Source organism: Empidonax traillii, unplaced genomic scaffold (assembly GCF_003031625.1).
Source record: "Empidonax traillii isolate 1590-97213 ecotype Southwest subspecies unplaced genomic scaffold, ASM303162v1 scaffold618:size574337, whole genome shotgun sequence".
Taxonomy (NCBI): Eukaryota; Metazoa; Chordata; class Aves; order Passeriformes; family Tyrannidae; genus Empidonax; species Empidonax traillii.
Window position 1 is genome coordinate 399,879 of NW_020955811.1, and position 18,915 is coordinate 418,793.

General features: G+C 39.2%; 1 protein-coding gene across 1 annotated transcript in view; it reads right to left on the reverse strand.

Moving 5' to 3' along the window:
* Positions 1 to 18,915, reverse strand: part of ZFAT (zinc finger and AT-hook domain containing) — a 121,639-nt gene that overhangs the window by 92,889 nt on the left and 9,835 nt on the right. The window contains exon 2 of the mRNA XM_027898701.1: positions 16,850 to 17,021. The gene's annotated coding sequence lies outside the window, so the exon portion shown is untranslated. The remainder of the gene's footprint in view (positions 1 to 16,849; positions 17,022 to 18,915) is intronic.

Below are 18,915 nucleotides of genomic sequence, written 5' to 3' on the forward strand. Positions count from 1 at the left end.
AAAAAAAAAGAAAAAAAAATTGCTAATAGATCACATTTTCCACTAGATGGTAGTTAGCCAATTCAATAATTTAATAATATTTGGGGAAACATGTTTATTAAAAAATGCATTAGGCTATGCACTTAATGTATACGTTTCTAGCATGTTTTCCATAGCCTTAAGTAAACAGAGCTCAGTTCACAAAGCATCTTTCATCTGTGCTGCTTCCCTTTTTCCTGTCAGACAAAGATAAGGCTTGTGTGAAGTTTGGAAAAATAATTTTTCACTTTATTAAAATGGCAGATTTTTCAGATAAAGCCATACTGTTTACAGGAAATGATTTCCCTGCTGAGACAGTGATGTTATCAGACAACAAATCACTGACTGACATAAACTGCTTTTCCTTCTTTCTGCTTACAGGGCCATGCACTCTTCCATGGGCCAGGCTTTGGACCTGCAAAGATGGACACTTGAGGGATCTGCTGTTCCCTAACACAGAAAACCCGAGTGCAGAGTGTTCCTGAACTCTGAACAGACTTCAGCGACAGAGGTATGACCCTCACTACTCCCGTTCAGCTAACACAGAATCATGTGGAAGTTTTAAGGAGTTTTAACTCTGCCCTTACCATGGACATAGAAACTCTGTAAAATGTGAATTAAGCTGGTCAGAACTGCTGTAGTTGGTTTAGAGGGAGTGAACTGAGCTCTGGAAGGACAATCTTAGTGAACGCAACAGGGAAGTAAAGGGGGTATCTGTGCTTTTTTTAAATACTTGGATTTTTAGCAGAAGACAAACCGAGGAAAAATTAAACAGATGAATAAAAGAGTATTTTCAAATTTGCCATGGAAAAAACAACGTATTAACTGTTCCTCTGTGTTTTTCAAGAGAAATTGAATTTTTGACTGTTATGTGAATTACCATTGCTGTTGTATCTATAAAAAACTTCCAGACAATCTTATAAATCATGCACAATCTATCCTTGTCCCAGCTATTTATCCCGTTTTGCTTTATGCCGTCACTGGCGCCGTGGGATTATCACTGTTTATCCATTTAAAAAGCACCAACAGAATGGAAGAAAGAAGTGAACTATGCTATTTAAAACAGAGTTTAAAATTCTGCAGGGTTATTTTACGCTTGGAAACCTTGAATGCATTCTAGAATAGAACTTTAGTTTTACTTTAGCACAAACCAGGATGATAAACATTACCCCTAGCGAGGAGGAGCAGTACCAAAATCAGTCTAATTCTCAAATGAAGATTTTCACAGGAAGGAAATCAAGTTAGCAGCTCACTCATATGTGCAGCCAAGCACGTGGATGGGAGCACACAGGCACAGCAGTCCTTCTGCCAAATCCTCACTTAAAAAAGAAACAAACAAAGCCCCCCCCATAAGTTTGGTTACCTCTAGAAATTTCATTTCATGATACTGGTTCTGACACTCTTCAGTGAGTGTGTCTTCTCCCTCAGGAAGAGCAAAACTATTTGTAATTGCTTGATAGAATATCATTATAACCTAACTTCACTGCCCATTTAGCCAAGGAGTGGCTAAACAAAACTTAACCCCCAAACCTGGAACCACTAAGAACTCATTCTCTTGCAAACCCCAACTATTCAAAAACATTAATTAAAGCTTCAACAGGCTCATTGGTTTCACTAGCTTTTACATTTTACCCCTGGTTAGTTTTCAAGTTCCGCATCAAAAGCGGTCACAACTGTTCTACTGTAAAACAACAGTAAGGCTCTAGGTTGGTCATACTTAAGTTTCTGCAATATGAATTCTAGATCTGAAATGCATTTTAAAAAAAAACAACCCACACCCGCTGAAACACCAAAAATACCTCGACATCTGATCTGTTCAGGTTCTTTACTCACTGGCTGTGCTACCAACAAAATTAGCTCCACACACAGGCACTGTCTGAAAATATAAATCCTACACCTATTGGTTGGCAGTAAATGTTGATTTGAGGATCCCTTCTTCCCACGAGAGTCGAGAACTTGAAGTTCTCTCAAACAGAGTCAGAGATGCCATGAGGCACCTGACTCTGGGGAGTAGAACAGAATAGGCAGACAGATTCTTTCATGGAGGTGCTTTAATGACATCATCTCTCTTGAGAAGGAGAACTCACATCCCTCACACTTCCCTAGTTCACCCCACTGGAGACGTGTGTTTTGTACCAGCTAAACAGATGCACTAAATAAAAATCTAAGAACGTGTTGGTATGTGCAGACATGCACACACAGTAAGTACATGGTTGCACTGCAGTGTTCACACACCAGGATGATGATCTTCAGATGCAGAATCTGATGTACTTTCTCACATGCAATTGCCTGCAGTGCCATATTTATCACAGAACCTGCCCACCAGGACTTCTACATTTAAAATAAGTTCTCCTCAGTTTGTAAGCAAAAATAAAAGCATGGCAAAAAGCTTAATTATAGCAAAGAGGGGCTCATGTGTGTGACTTCAAATGAGGAAAAATCCTCTTGGTAATTTTTATAATGTATTTGGCCTTGTAAGTAAAAAAAATGTTACATCTCAGAGTCTGAGCTTTTCAAATATTCACAGGGATACCAAATTGTAAAAGCAATTCCCAAGAAGCCAGGTTACGTTTCCCAATGATGATGAATTCCATGTCCTTCATTTGAATAAAAATATTTCTTTTTTTTACCTTTTGGTACTTAATATTCTCCAAATACTGGAGCCATATTTCATTTAGCAACACATCCATCATCAGGAGGAATGTGATTCCAAGAGATAAGAACTTATCTAAGAAGAGGTACTAGGAAAACAAGAGATGTTTGTTCTCCTTGTTTTCCTATCCAGATTTTCTCTGTCAAAGATATTTCTCTTTTTTAAAGATATAAAGGGCAAGAGAAATAGTTAAATCTTAGTAATTTTACTACTTTAATGATCTCTTGGTTTGGGGATTACTTTTGCTGTACCCAATAAATCTATTCCTCCTTTGACAATGAACAAGTAGATAACAAGCAATAAATCACTGCTGCATTTGAGAACTGAACATTCAATATAAGATTTTAGATTATTTCTCTGTCATCAGGGTATCAGAAGTTGCTTTTCAAGCAAAGATATATTGTCACACTTTATTTGCAATTAGAAAGATACGGATCCCATCAGTTAAAGGCTGTTTCACAATAAATAGATATGCCTTTATACAGCATACTTTACATCATAATTTGAGTATTAAGAAGTTTCTAGAAATACATACTGCTTCCACAGAAATTAGTGTTTATAATACAGCAAATTTATTTGAATACTGCTGAAAAATAGTATTCTCTGCTTGCCAGTATATCACTGGGTCATTGAGGAAAGCTGCCTTTCCAAGTCAGTTGAAGTAAACATCCATCCCCCAGCCCCACCACTTGTTATAGCTGAGTGTAGGATGTTTACAGGAACTAAAAATTAGCTTAACAATACAAATACAGCATTGGCTTTCAAGATACCAAACAATGAATCTGCACAGACATACATAAAAGTATTTCCACAACTCACAATGCACATACAACTCTTTATTTTCTATCTTTACTAACATTATTAAGTCAAAACACATATTTTAAACATTTAATCTTCTAAATATCAGAACACAATGATACACATGTACCATCCCTGATGTTGCAGAGATACAAGAGGGAAAAAAAGAAGTTTCTTACAGCCTGTGTATATCAAGATTCTATTACACTGGTATGAACTGGGAATGCTCAAAGATGTCCATCTCAAATTTTGTGAAAAAATGTCTTTGTGATACAGAATATTTCAAGCTTCCTTAGTACGTTAAATTTTACAGCTTTTGTTGTTACATTTGTACATCTTCCTATTTGTATGTTCCTAAACTAACTCCCATTCCTCCTCCTCCAGAACTTTTTCAAGGCACTTCTCATATTTCAGTTGTTTTCATTCTTAATTTGCTCCACACAGATTCAGCTACTCAGAATTACAACTCATTTTAACAGCAAGAGAGCAGAACATTATAACTTCAGCTTCAACATCTTATATTTTACAGGCATGTTTAATTTAATGTGAACAGTCTCAAACAAAAAAGACCCCCGGAGTCCAGCACAAGAAAACTTCAATGAATCCGATCAGTCAAAGAGGCCAAGCCTCGGCTTTCTCCCAGCTCTTCTCTGAACAGGTGTTTTGCAGCTTTACTGGGGGAAAAGAACCACAGATGCAGATTATTTCATGCACAGAGGAGGGGGAGAAAGCCCTCCAAATGTTTTAACAGTTGTTCTTTGTATGAAGGAAAACATGAGCTGAAGCATTTCTGCTGAGCACAGCTGTGGGTTCAGAGCAAGGGAAGACAGGGCTTCACCAGGCCAGTCTAAAGTCACCAAGGACTCTGATGTGCTGCTCTTAAGTGGTTACAAAAAGCACTCAGAGGAACACTGCAGGCAACTAATCCAGACCCCAAACACTGGATTTCAGATACTCCACTTGCCCAAGCAAGAGATGACCTTCCCTCCTCCAAAGGTAGAAGGATCTTGCACCTGCACATGCAGCACACGGCAGCCACCCAAGATTAGCAGCTCTGTGTCCACAGTGGCACTGCTGGGCTGTGGACCCCCAGGCTGGTTTGCATTCAGGTATTTTCTTCTGCTTCAAAAAGGGTGCTCTGCAAAACACCAGGAACTGATCCACGACACTCTAACACAGGCAGTGGTCAAAGGCTTCATGTGAACAAGACGAGGTCACTTCCTTGTAGATCACCAGGTTGAGGTGTCAAATCTGCCCCTTCTGTGCTCAAAATTCATTGCTGTGTTTGTGGCCCTCTGCTGCCTCATTCTGCAACAGTAGCTTCAATACCTCATCCCCACCAGCAGAACTGCACAGCTACCATGCCAAATTCCCATCATCCCTTCCCAGCAATCACAGTATCTCAAGCTCACCCAGAATCATGGCATAAATACATATTTGGACAACATTAAGACATCCACTTTTTCCATCTGCAAACCACAGCCACATTTGAGACGTGTTAAGATGGTTCAATACTTCGTATTTTGTGAATAGAAAAAGCAGGTCCTTGCATTTCAACCACTTGGCAAAAAAAACCTCAAACAAAAATGCAGTGTGGATTTTTAAATGTATTTATTTCCTGCTGTTACAAGCCACTTCAAATCATTTTCATGTATTGACATGTGACAGCTGTTTTTGAGTACATGTATTAGACACCAGTACAATATAAATGTATGCACAAGTACAATTCCAAAAGACTGGACCGACAAACTGCACATGAACTAAGCCTTTATAAAAAAAAGCAGCACTTATCTGGGACTTGGAATGGCTAAGACAGCATTAACCAAAATGTCCACTAGATTAATTTAAAGCTAACACATTTACTTTGATCAGAGAAGGCTGTTAACAGAAAACACTTCATTTCTTCTAAGTCCAAATGCTACAGAGAACTAGGAAATGCTAAATATTTACAGCAAAGAAAGCTTGGAAAACAACTGCCAGCACCCCCTTTTTTTTTTTTTAAGACATCAAGCTCTGTAGATTCTGCTTTAAAGTTCTTTTTATAAATACACCAACATGATTTATCAAACCAAATAGATAATATTTTTAAAAAGGTGATTTTAAGTGAGGCTGTATTAAGTGTGCAAGCTGCTTTAAAAATAAATCTTTGTAGAGGTGCTAGCAAAGAATTAGATAAATAAATAAGTTCATGACCTTCCATCACCACATGTGTTCCTATGGTACTAAAGGGAACACCCAGATAGAGAAACAAAATGGTTATGGCCATGAGACCATCACAGAACGATGACCTTTGGTCATTCACTGATGGCTTGAAAATCATCACCTTTCCAATGCTTATTAGTCCAGCTTTCCCAGGACTAGGAAATTCTAGGAGTTTTTAATTCTGAGAGAAAATATTTCACTTCTTAAAAGTATTTGTATCTTTGGACATAATCATCTTTTACAGAACCACTACAGCGAAGTTGAACAAATAATACCTAGGTTTGTTCAATTTAAGTGGTAGTACCAAAGCCTTTCATTTAAGAGTTAGGGAATAATAAAAAAATAACATTTTGGGAGGAGAAAGAATGGAGAGCTAAATTATTGCAAGAATATTTTCTGTCTTAGCAGCAGTTACTCACATAAGCCTTTCCTTTAAAAACAGAAGACTAGTGAGAAACATAGGAGGAAAGAAATCCCAGACAAGATCCAGGCAACAGCATGTGCAGATCCCACTGGAGAGAAGTGGCAAGTGCTGAAGCCTTTCTGTAGAAAGCTGTTCCTGATGACGTGATTGTTGTAACAGGATCAGCGAAGACTTAATTCTGAAGAAATACTTTCAAATACTTTCAAGCTGTTATTTCCATGGAAAGCAAACCTTTGCAGTGCCACAGTGAGGGCAGCACAAACCCAGCTGACCACAGCACAGACAAGGGCACGCACTGTGCACTGGGAGAAAAGCAAAAATACACTGTGTCACACTTTTTAAACCTTTATTCTGGCCTTGAGTTGTGTCCAGCTTACAAACAATTAAGAGCACCACCCACTCATGAGGAGACTCTGAATGTACAACTCCAGGAAAAAAACAACACAGCAGATAAGATTCCTGCTAATTATCTGGCAGCATTGATGATACGTCCTTAGAGCTGTGAGTAAGAGAAGCTGCTAGAACAGACAATTCATAAAGCCATGAATGGTTTATGGGTAACTGCACAAGAAGTTCAACACCACCTGTCATTCCAGTGCAGCCAAATCCTGCAGTTCACACCACAAAGCAGTGAAGAGCTCTGTCATGAGCAACATAAGCAACAGCTTTGTATAACCATTTCAGACCAGACTTCAAGAAATCACACACCTACCAGCCACCAGGCTAATTCAGGTGAAGGCCAATTCAGCTGTGCCTGTAGAAAGAGTGTTTGAAAAATACACATGCACATATGTATTTAGGACAGCTCTTCCTTCTGCTGTTGTCCAAGCATAGCCAGGTGCAGCAAACATCTGACTGAAAGCTGGGACTGGTACAGCTTCCAGTCGGGGATGTTTACAGCAACAGACTACGATACATCACTGCAGGGCCTCGGTGCAGAGCAGCTAGGCTGGTCACCTTTAGGGGAGGGGAAATAAAACAAATAAATAAATAAATATTTAAGACATGCTTCTATAGCATTCCAACCAACTACTGTGCAGCTGATACTAAAGAAAACATTATTTTCATATTCAGTAACAAAAACACAGTTTTAGATTAGCAAGGTATGTTAAATTACCAAAGTTTCTAAATGCAACATCTAGAAAAAATATTCTGAATTTTTAATTTGCATTTTAAGAGCTTTTAGGGTTTAAATATATTAATTTTTATTAATATTTTATATTTATTTATAAATATATATTTCATGTATACATTTAGAATAGACATAAATATTCTTTTAAGGCTATTGACATTAATTCCCTATCCTCTCATTCCCAGAGCCCTCAAAAATAAATGGATTTCCACTTTGAACATCCCATGAATTTTGCAAGTGGCTATCCTTTCATAAATATTTATGGTTTTAAATACAGCTTTATGCAAAATCAAAGACAGAAGCAAAAACAAGCCATGTTCATAATAAAATGTCACAAACAGAAACTTGACAGAACTCTGAAAATATTTACCTTGAGTGTCAGAATCCTGTCTGATCAGTTTAAATCTCTATTACAAACAACTAATTAAAAAATCCCCAAATAACCCAAACCCACTTATCTTTGGGTAAACATGAAAGGAGAGGGATGGGGTGTGAGGGACAACAACCACCACCTCAGGATGGAACCATTTTACTCCCCATCTTCAACAAATTACTATCAAAGCTCCCACAAGGCTGCATTCAGTTCTGTAGCAATTTCCTTTAAGTTAAAAGCACCTTCGTAGTATCATAATTTAGTGTTTACAATGCATAACACTGAAAGAGGAAATAGTTACACCAAAGTAATTTATTAAGTGCATTTCAGTAGAGTTAATTGTATATTCTCCTAACTCTCCAAACCCACACCATTGTGCATCCACATAATCCAAAAGTCAAAATTCTAAGGACTCCTGTGGTGCTCCTGCTGTTACTAAAGTTTCCCTGTCTTTGCAATGGACATGGAAGCACTGAAACTATTACCAGACTTTGGTTTAACCATATAATTCTGGCTTGATCATATTCATGTACTACCTAGAAGCCTTAATTTTGCAGTTTATAGCAGAATGCTTTCCTTTTACTGAAAGCAGACTGATATATTCCCCATTTAGCAGTCTTTTATCACTTCAGAAAGAAAAGAATTGTTCAAGTCAAAAGTTTTCCAATGCTAGATTATAAGTAAAATTCACCAACGTAAGGTTGCTTGTTCTGGGGGAGTATGTTTAGGCCTCCAAAGCAACTCCTAAAACCAGAAATTATGACAAGTTCAAAAGTCAAGAAAAACTACAGTATTCAAGACGATTCTCAAGTTACAGAAACCCAATTACATTCAGTTTACAAATAAAAGTTTCCCCCTGCAACGTGAAAACTTGTTAGTAGTAAGTGAATTTCATTATTACAGCAGCGTGCCAAGATTAGGGAGGAAGCTGCATGCAGTCACTACGGATACCACGCTGACCTTCATTATTTTTGAGAATAAATAATTTAAAAGCCAGTGGTCATTTGCAACAAAGGCCTCTTCAGGCTGTTCCAAAACTGAAAATTCCCATTTTACATTGGAAAGAAATAGGCTATTTCATGCAGAGGTAGGCACATGGTATGTGACTAATTAGGCTGCTGAGCATTAAGTTGCAATGAACCATTTCTTATGCTGCTTTCCTTTAACACTTACTTCTTAAGGAGTAATGAAGGTTACAACAATGTCACCTGCTCGAAGAGAACAAACTCTCCACAACCTCCTTTTGTGTTACCTTGTAAATCATCACAAAATTACCAATATACATGGCAGTATAACCCCTTGCTGCTTTATCGAACTCACTGTCAGCTATAAATACTTACATAACATCTTACCAAGTGATTCTATTTGTATAAAAGGAGCTGAAATTTTCATTTCCAAATGAGGTGTTAGAAAGGCAGAGGCATTACAGGTCACAGTACAACTACCGTCAAGATACCGTCAGAAAGATAACTTCAGAAGAGTTCAGTCAAAACTGAAGCCATACATTCACTAAGAACAATCTGCAGCTGCTTTTCCAACCACTTTCTTTTTTTCAACAAACAGAAGTAGAGAGCATACTCCAACTTGCCTTAAAGGCACTGCCCTCTTGTCCTTGTAAAGTTTAAAAGCTCTGAAAACAAAGAGAATTTATTCTAATGTCATCACAAGCTGAAGAACTTTTGAGTGCTGGCTTCCGTTCATGCCTTAACTGTTTTTCTTAAGAACAGCAATCAAAGATATCATTGTTTGAAGTGTGAAGTCCCCTCCTAACTCCACGTTAGAGAACACAGGGAATGATGCAAATCTTAAAGACTACATCAAGTCCTTCTGACACCTGGAATTTACCTCTTTGTCATTTTCCAAGAGCAATGTAAGATCACCTGCCTGAGAACTGTTCTTCAGCTGCCAAAACTCCAGATAACAAGAAAGGTTTAAGACTAGAAAAGAGACGCCATCACAGTGCCTCAAGTTTGTGTTCATTCACCATTTCCAAACCAAAGCCGTGCAAGCCACCAAGATTCACTGCAATTTTCCTAAGCCTTCAGCATTATCTTACCAGTCACACTTTTACTGCACCCATCACGAGCACCTTGAACACAGAGCTCAACAAGGAAGGAGGAAGGAGAAAGGAGGAAGAAAGGAAGATGGTGAGGAGTCAAGCAGCCAAAGAGAGCTGCTTCTTTCTCTTCCCCCACGTCTTAAAGACATCCTCACTCTACAACCAGCATCAGCACTGGAACTCATTGTATTTGAGGCCTCAGTTGTCACATAAAAACAGTTAAATGTAAATGGACCCCAAAGCACCCTGCATGCTTGTGTGTGTGCGCTTTGGAGCCAGGATCCTGTCAATCAGTCCATTTATCAGTCAAAGCAATTTAGCCTCAGATGCCTGATGTAAGCAAAGGGTGACTGGAAGTGACAGAGGCAGACAGATGCTCACTGTTGCTGCGAGTTTGTTTTAAAGTCATGTGTATTGGCCACAGCGGAATTGAGAATTAAAGATTAAATCATAAATATTAAACGGGTTCTTGAACTGCACACAAATTTGAATACAGTGGGAAGAACTTCACAATGGAAGTCAACAGCCAGCATCTACCAATTTTCTAGGGATTAACTATGGATTTTAAAATTTGATAGTATCCCAGAGCACAGCCTAAGGACCAGTGCTGTATGAACTGATATGCTCTCAACATGCTCTTTACTCCCTCCCCCACAAACTCCTCTGAAGCATAAATCTAGGTTAAAAAAAATAAAAAGATACAGACTTTTTTTTAATACTTTCCCTTTTTACCTTATAATAATGTAATTATACCAAACTATTCAAATACAAATCCGTTCCTCTGATACTAGAGTTAAGTAACCAAAACATATTTTATACTGAAGTCCTTATTTATGCATTTTTTTCTTGCTTTGGTGAAGGGAGAGGAATCAGGGAAGGAAGAACAACTTTTCACTGGACAGTTTATTTCTAAACTAAATACTCAAAGAAATTTATCCAACTCCAAAGTATTAAGAGATTAGACTTGCACCATTTCTAACTAGCCTCGCAGTGCACAGGCATTTTTATTCCACTTTTTCAGGGATCACAAAGAATAAATTCAGCTATTTACCCTGGGTCAAAGTGTGCTTGAATCAGCACATTTTAAGAACCGTAGCTTGAAGCACATACATAATTAGGGATTGAATCTAACATTACCAATGGTAAAGAGGAAAAAAAAAATCTTGATATTTTAATAATATATGGGAAAGCATGAAAGTAGAATGTTACCAGCATAGCTCAGACCGAATTTAAGTGAGGGCTGGGTACATTTACCATATATGTAATTATTTCAGTAAAACAAGCAACTAGAAGTCTGTGTGGTAAAATAATATTTTGATCTGACAAAAGGAGTTCTAAGGAGGACAAAATACTGAAAAATGATGATGGTGTGAGCCAAAATAAAGGTCAGGTCTTGATTCGAAATTACCCCAATCCGAGTCTGAACAAAGTTAGAAAAAGCCATAAATTTAGTCTGCTCTAAGAATCATGGCAGCAGTTACAAACCCCCACTCCCCACCAGAGTCTCGTATTCCTCGGGCTGAGCAACACAGCTCAGCCTAAAGAAACCATACATTTATTTCTGGAATACCATCCTGGCTCTCCATTGGGTGGAGTACCATACCCAAGATGTTATTCAGGCAAATTAAGTCTTTATTTCAGAGAAGTTCTGCAGTAACTGGTAATCTCCACAGTCACCACAGGAGGTAGGAAGTGGCTAATCCAAGAGCATTTTGCTTTAAAAATGAGCTAAAATAACTTCAAAAATCCATCTAACAAACTAAAAGCTTATAGTGAGTTACCCTCAATATCCCGAGTAGATTAACCTGTAATCAAGAACAGGAAGAAAAAGTAATACCACCCTTACTTGTATTTCTCTTCCTCAGCACACAGACATTCAGCAGTTTATATTGCTATATGATGTACAGCAAACATGCACTGTTATTTTCACTTTTTAGATCTTAAACTTTTCTAGTAGGACAGCTACAACAGTGCACTGACTACAAGAGAAACCTGAACAACTTGAACTACTAAATTAGGAGAAACGTGAGTATTATGAATGTATTAGGCCAGATTTCACACAAAAATTTTAATCATTTTCCTTATGTCTCTGTAAAAGTATTCCTTCCCTAAGTAGGCACTTAATTACAAACTACTAAAACAAATCACTGTAAATATTTTCAGCTACCTCTACATGACGTATCTCCATGTCATCCTGAAGAGTCTTCCAACTCCTAATCTGGGCTCACAGTCTGCCTTTTCTTCCAAGGTAACCAATCTCTCTTATCCAAGACGACAAAGCTGTCTGTAGAAAATGAGCTCTTTCTTTTTAAAGGCATCTTTAAAAAAAAAGATTCAGAAGATCCTCCAACCTGAAAAATACAAAGGAAGTTCGTATGACTGAAAATACAATCACTGATCTGGCCATTTTAAGAGAGTGGAAGACAGAAGCAAAAGGGCAAAAACTAAGCTTAACACTTGACAAGAAACAAAAAAATTACATTTAATAGATGCTCACTGCAGTAGTATCAAAAGAGCTCTCTACCCATAAAAGAAATTTTTAATATTGGAAATAGTAAAGACTGAATTATTTGTAGCAAGTTTACTAAAATGTTGAAGTCCTCCGCACCTAAACATGGCCAAGTATGGATGGAAAAACCTTCCTAAAAGATTGAGCCCAAAAAATCTATATAAACGTGTCATTTGTTAAGCTAGGTTGTTGGTTGTTTTGTTTGGTGTTTTTTTTTAGAGTGGTTATCAATTGAGTCTGGTGTAGCAGACTCCAATCAATGACACATTTAGCACACTCCTTCACTTAATGACTTTTCACTCACATTTGCAATTATAATTCTCTGGTGATATCAGCTGCCAACAATAGTTCTCTGTAACACTGTGAGGGAACAAGTTGAGAACTGGAAGCAGACATCCCCTGCAAAGTCCCTTTGCTTACCTTGCTGAACAAGGGCACTTTTGGATATTCTGCTGACAGTCAACTAAGTCTGCACCAATTACTAAATTGCTGCAGACGCTGGGAAGGGCCAGGGCACCAAAAGAACCATAGGCAATGTTCCCATTTTAAGGATAATCCTGTGTGAATGTATTCCAATCCCTGCAAATGAGTGTATTTGCAAATATGACAAGTCCTGGCATCATCACACTGAATTTTGAAAGCAGAGTTTGGAGGCTGCTATTGCGGCTTGTAGACTTTGGTGAAAGTATAGTGCCACAATCACCAATTTTCCCTGTTGTATCAAGTGATCTTAGCTGCTCCATTGCAATTAAATCCCGAAGGATATCAGACTGAGGAGTGATCTGTACACCAGTATCAATCCTGACCTTAATCCCAGAGCATATACACTTTTTAAAATTGCTTCAAAGAAAATAAGCTCAACACAGGAAGCATCCAAGTCCCAAACATCAGATAAGTGCACAGCACTTGGCTTTACAAAGCATCTTTGTCCTTACGCACAAGTTTTTTTTTTTTAAAAAGTCAATTGCTTGTTTTGCAATAATCCCCAAGAGACCCATTCTTTTAAGCACACACATCCAGGCTGCTTCCACAGAGGAAACAGTCCCTGCAAGAACAGCACGCAGTCATGGCATCCACTTCAGGATCAACAATCTCAAAAACAAAACCAAAACCATACAGCATGAAATAACACAAAACTCCTTTCAACTACTCTCAGACTGATTATCTCTATTTAAAATGCAGATTTCACAAAGTCCTCTTCAAAAAAACAATTTTCAGGATTTACTGACAGTAATTGGAACCAGACACACTGTGCTGGCCAAGCAGCTCATTTGGAAAACATTACTCCATATTATAGAATCAATCTTAAATCGGATTTGACAAATAGACTTGGAAAATTACTACTTTCAGAGCCTCTCTAGCACCATCTCCTCTAGAATCAAGCCATCTCCTTCAATAATATAACACAACAAGAATTAAAATAGACTTTCCTAGTCTGCAAATATGCCAGGAGTATAACTGATAAATTTGAGTCATGTTTCCCTACTTGGAGCAGTGTAAGAGTTAAAATTTAGTTACTGGACGACAATAACAGGCTTTCAAGTTTTTGGAGAAGGCACAGGTGACTTTTAGTAGGAAAGCTTTCTATAAATCATAAAACTAATAGTTGATTTTCATACTGACTGTTCAAAATTTTACTTAATTATTAAATTAGTAATTCTTTTAATGCTGTATTCTATACAAAATTTCTCCTAGAGTCATAGAATATGCTGAGTTGAAGGGACCTATTGGAATCATCAAGTCCAACTCCTGGCCCTGTGCAGGACACCCTATGAATGACACCATGTGCCTGACAGGGCTGTCATCTACTATAAATGTCATGGCATTCACAGAAGGTTCCCACCATACTCATATCTGAGAAACTCAAAAGAAGAAGTAGAGAGTCCCATCAGCTTCTGTAAGGAAGATGGAAAAAATACAGATGAAATTATTTTGATAACCTTAAAGAGTTAACAAAGATTTATCAGAGGCAGAACGTACCCAACCATCCCCATGACAAGAGGTGGGGAGCCCTGATGAAAATAGAATGGCCCACAGAACACACCTGGATTTCAGGACAACTTTAAAGACAGTCTCCCACCACCACAGTCTCACCTGGGAGCTGAGGAGCCTCAAGCTCAATGAACAGAAGGGAAGATGACCTGGAAAACTGGACGGATCTCTGGCTCACGTGGCTGCAAACAAGGGCTGAATGCCCAGCTGCAAGCTGGCTCTGGGGGACAACCCAGGCCTCCAAACACTCATCAGCAACCAGGCAGATGAGGCAAAGTGCACCCTCAGCAAACGGGCAGGCAAAGGGGAGGGGGGAGCAGAGAAAAGGCCGCTGACAAAGGCAATGGGCAGCGCTTCCACAAACACACACAGACCACGATAAACCCGAGTATGGGGCCAAAAGAAACCTCAGCAGGTTCAGAAAAGTGCAAAGCTCTGCACCCAGGGCACAGGAACCCCACAAATCAGCACAGGCTGGGGAGAGCTGCTGCAGGAACAGCCCTGCTGGGAAGGGCCCAGGTGCTGGGGCAGACACCGCCTGGAACACGAGCCAACCTGAGGGATGGGATCCCTGCCCTGCCTGACGCTGGCAAGGCCACTCTGCACACACCTGGGGCTCAGGTGAGGACCCCACTGCAGTGGGAGGCTGAGGGACCAAGGAGGGTCCAGCCCTGGGTTACCAAGATAGTCAAGGGCCTCAAAGGCATCATCCATGGGGAGAGGCTGATGGAGATGGACCTGTTTTCTCTGGCACAAAGAAGGCTGGGACCATCTAAGAGCTCTCTACAGCTACACCAAGATAGGAACTGTAAAGACAAACACTCTGAGCACTGGCAGAAAGGATAAGGAAGAGCACTGGCCACATGAGGCAGCATGGAAAATTCAGGCTGGACACAATGACAGATTTTTTCACTAGGAGAGCAGTGAAGCCCAGGCACAGGTTTCCCACAGAGGCTGTGGATTCACTGTTTTGGGGGGGTTTCGTGGCTTCATAGGTCAAAGCCGTGGCTTATCCTGCCAAGGGCTAGTTCAATCCCTGCTGTGAAGAAATGCTTGGACCAGACCTGGAAGAGTCTCTTCTGACCGCTACATTTGCAATTCCATGATCTCAATAATTCTGTGACATGCTTCCAGCAACTAAGGCCATGTTCATATAATTGTCCTTAGACATGGTGGAGTCAATAAGTCTTTGGAAAAAGAATTATCCATAGATTACATCAGTACAGACTTTCCTATAAAGTCAGGTGTTATCAATAGACTACAGTGCCAGCATCTCCAACAGTTCTGAAATCACAAATAATTAATGTTAAAACTCTTTTGATCAGCTGATGCCAGATATTTAAAAAATAAACTTCTTGGAAAACAGAAGTTGCATACCTAAGCCTACTGAATTTAATTTGCTGCCAAACAACTATCTTATGGTTACCTTTGTAGGTGACATAATGTTCTTCACAAAAAGAAGCCTTTCAAATTTGTCATTTTATGCCAGTACATTAAAGAACAGGCAATATGAAAGATATTTTCACTTAGCCTGCTTGTAGAAACTCCCTCAAATTTGAAAGAGGCAGCAGAATGTTCCCACAATACATAATTTCGAACGTGAAAACTTTAAAAAGTTGCTCTGAGGATACATGAGGATGCCTTACATTTAGGGACAAACTACAGATTTTCAGTCTCTATTTTTCCCTGGCAAATCTCACTTTTGTTTTCTCCCAGTACTGAATACAGCTTTTTTAATCATGATGAACTAAATACAGAAGATGGACAGTAAGACTCCAACTGTTCTTCTGTCACACTACAAATGCAGGGCTTCAGTGATAATCAAAATTAAACCATTTAAAGTAAACAAACCATTTGGGAGTAACTTAGAAGGACTGGTTCCTACCACTCACTCCTAGGACAACACAGATTAAGCAACAATTCTATGCAACAGATGGAATAGCTTGGTGAAGGAGAAACCTAGATCATTACCTGACATTCAAGTCCTGAGTTTTGAGTCCCTCTGGTCCAGCAAACCTGGAATTATCTTACGCTGTCAAACTAACAATGAGAGGTACTCAATTTAATCAAGAAGATTAGTAGCTAAAGTGAACTCTTTGCCTTGAATTGACTGATGATTTTCACACCCTCTGGTTAAATGAAGTTTCATCTAAAAAAAGCCCCAAACCTCTGCCCACATTAGTGGGTAGCACACTGCAAGAGGAGGAGATCTGCAAAATCAAAGAGTTTGTGGCGAAGAGAATATTCAAACTACACATATTGCATGGGATCTCACTTCAGAACAGGCCTACCTAAGGTCTAAATATCCCTTAAGCCAAACCCATCAGTAAAGTCTGGAAGCACATGTATCAATTCTGTTTCTTACAAAACATGACTTGCATGTTCAGCAGGATCATCAGCCAAGAACACCAGTACCCAGTCTACAGTAACAGGCATTCTGAGGATAACAACACACAGTTCTCCTCAAGTTAATCTTGAAGCAATTTTTATTAGCTCTGCAAAGTACACAGTAATGCATGAACACAACAGCTACAAGCACAACAACTAAACTTCTTTGTCATACCTCAAACGAAAAAACAACTGTGCAACAAGAACATCATTTACTGCTATTTGGTGTTGCTTTATAATTATCTTAATGAGAGAGGATGTTGCACAACGACTGTCACAGAAGCGTGAAAAGAATACTCACACCACAGAGTCTGACTATGGGTACACTTTCAGGATGGTTTAAATGAACATAAGAGGACCATGGCAGAAGAGTAATCCTGATCTGTCTTCATCCTTCCTCTATTGCTGCAGGAATTTTTGGACTTCATGATGCAAGTTACTCGGACAACCACTGTATTAGCTGCAAACTAATCCTGGGGAGAGGAAAAGAAAAGAAAAAAGGAAAAAAAGATGAGTTTTCTGCTATAGCAGGCAGCTGATCTCAATCACTGGAGAGCAGTAAAATCCTTAGCACCAACAGCAAGGTTCTGTATAGGGCTGGACTGCCTGTTTTGGTGGCAACATAGCATTAAACCAATACAGGCGAATTGTTTAACCACAACAGTAACCTTCTTCCTGCCCCAAAAAGAGACAGAAATACTTAAGACCTCTGGTATCAGCATGTTGAGTGGGGAACAGTAATGTGAGCAAAATGTTGAACTCAAAGTCACAGTAAACAACAATAAAATGAATTTGGCAAAACCCTAAAGGTAATATTTAGTTTGCAAGCATTTAGATGCAGCTTTAATACTTCCCTGCCTTGCAAGAGGAAACTGACACTTGAAAAAAATCAGTAGAGGAACACCAAGTTGCCTTTCACTCCCTGCATCAAAGTTCACCCCCACTGCAAGTCTGAAAATGTCCTTCAGCCTCTTTTGTTAACACTGCACGTTAACATGGAGCTCTTCCCACAGACCTCTGTGCCAAACGCAGTCAGCAGACTCCACCTCCACGAAAATCAGCTGAGCAGGACTTCCGCAGTAATCACTTTTCCTAAATGCTGGAAGGAGCTCCAAGTCTCCTCTGTGTTACCAATGCCCCAGCTGGTAGTGGGTGATACAGTACAGGTTAGTCCTGAAAGCACCTGGACCTTGGAGAGGCCACAGCAAACCAGAAGAACACGAGAATAAACAAGAAGGTTTCTGAGTAGTCAGAAACATCTAAAGCACCTCAGGCAAAACCTCTCTTGAAGAACTTGGCAGTAGAACACATTTCTGAATACTAATATTCCCAAAGAATATTTGTGGAAACCTCTACCCAAGGATGTGGTTCCATCCTCCTCTGGTGGCTGCAACTGACACATGAGCTACTGACACATGAGTATTAGATACTTCAAAAGGTCAAGGGTACAGTTCTGCAGAATTTGCATCAGGGATGTAAGCCAAGCCCAATAGTGGAGCTCCCGCACAAAGCCATCATTAACTCCAGAGTTTCTATGTTAAGAATTTTATCAGGATTTTAAAGTGAACTTTACAAGAGCCCCCCACAAAAAAGTTCATTAAACCCCAGCATCAAACAAAACAAGTGAGCAACAAAAAATAAAAGGAGAAAACTTTAATTTAAAATAATTTAAAAAGCTGCCTAATTTCACCATACTTACATATGAGAAATAATGTGTTTACAAAAAAAAAAAAAAATTAGCAAATGTGCTTCTTAACAGGAATCCTGCCATACTCAGTTCATGAACCAGACATTTCCTGAAAGAGGTTTGAAGAGCAGTGATGCTACAGTCCTAAAGACTTACTTCACCTGCTGGAAGAGCTGAGAAGATCACTCAGCTTTCCACAACCACTATCACTTATTTCGATTACTTTTTAAAAGCCAAACAAACCAGGACAGGTAACTGAAGAAAACTCCCAAGGTGTTTGGACACTGACTAAACTTGTAAATCAGTTATTTTCCGCAATCTCTTCTACACTGTTTACACTTCCATGTGTGGAACAAGTTACTGAAACCAATTTTTACAGACACCCACTGCTTCTACTCTTTATAGGAGTGACCAAATGCAAATTTCTCAGTCAGCTGGTTCAAGCCAGGTTGGACGGAGCTCTGAGCAACCTGGTCTAGTTTAAGGTTCCCTGCCCACGGCAGGGGGCTTAGAACTGGATGATCTTTAAAGTACCTTCCAACCCAAACCAATCTATGTTTCTCTAACCGTAGCATCGCAAGGAGAGGTCAGTGGAGGCCTTATTAGCTCAACAGAAATGTAAAAACATCAAGGAATTCCTCTAAGGAATAAATTAAATTTAAAAAAAAATCAATTTCACG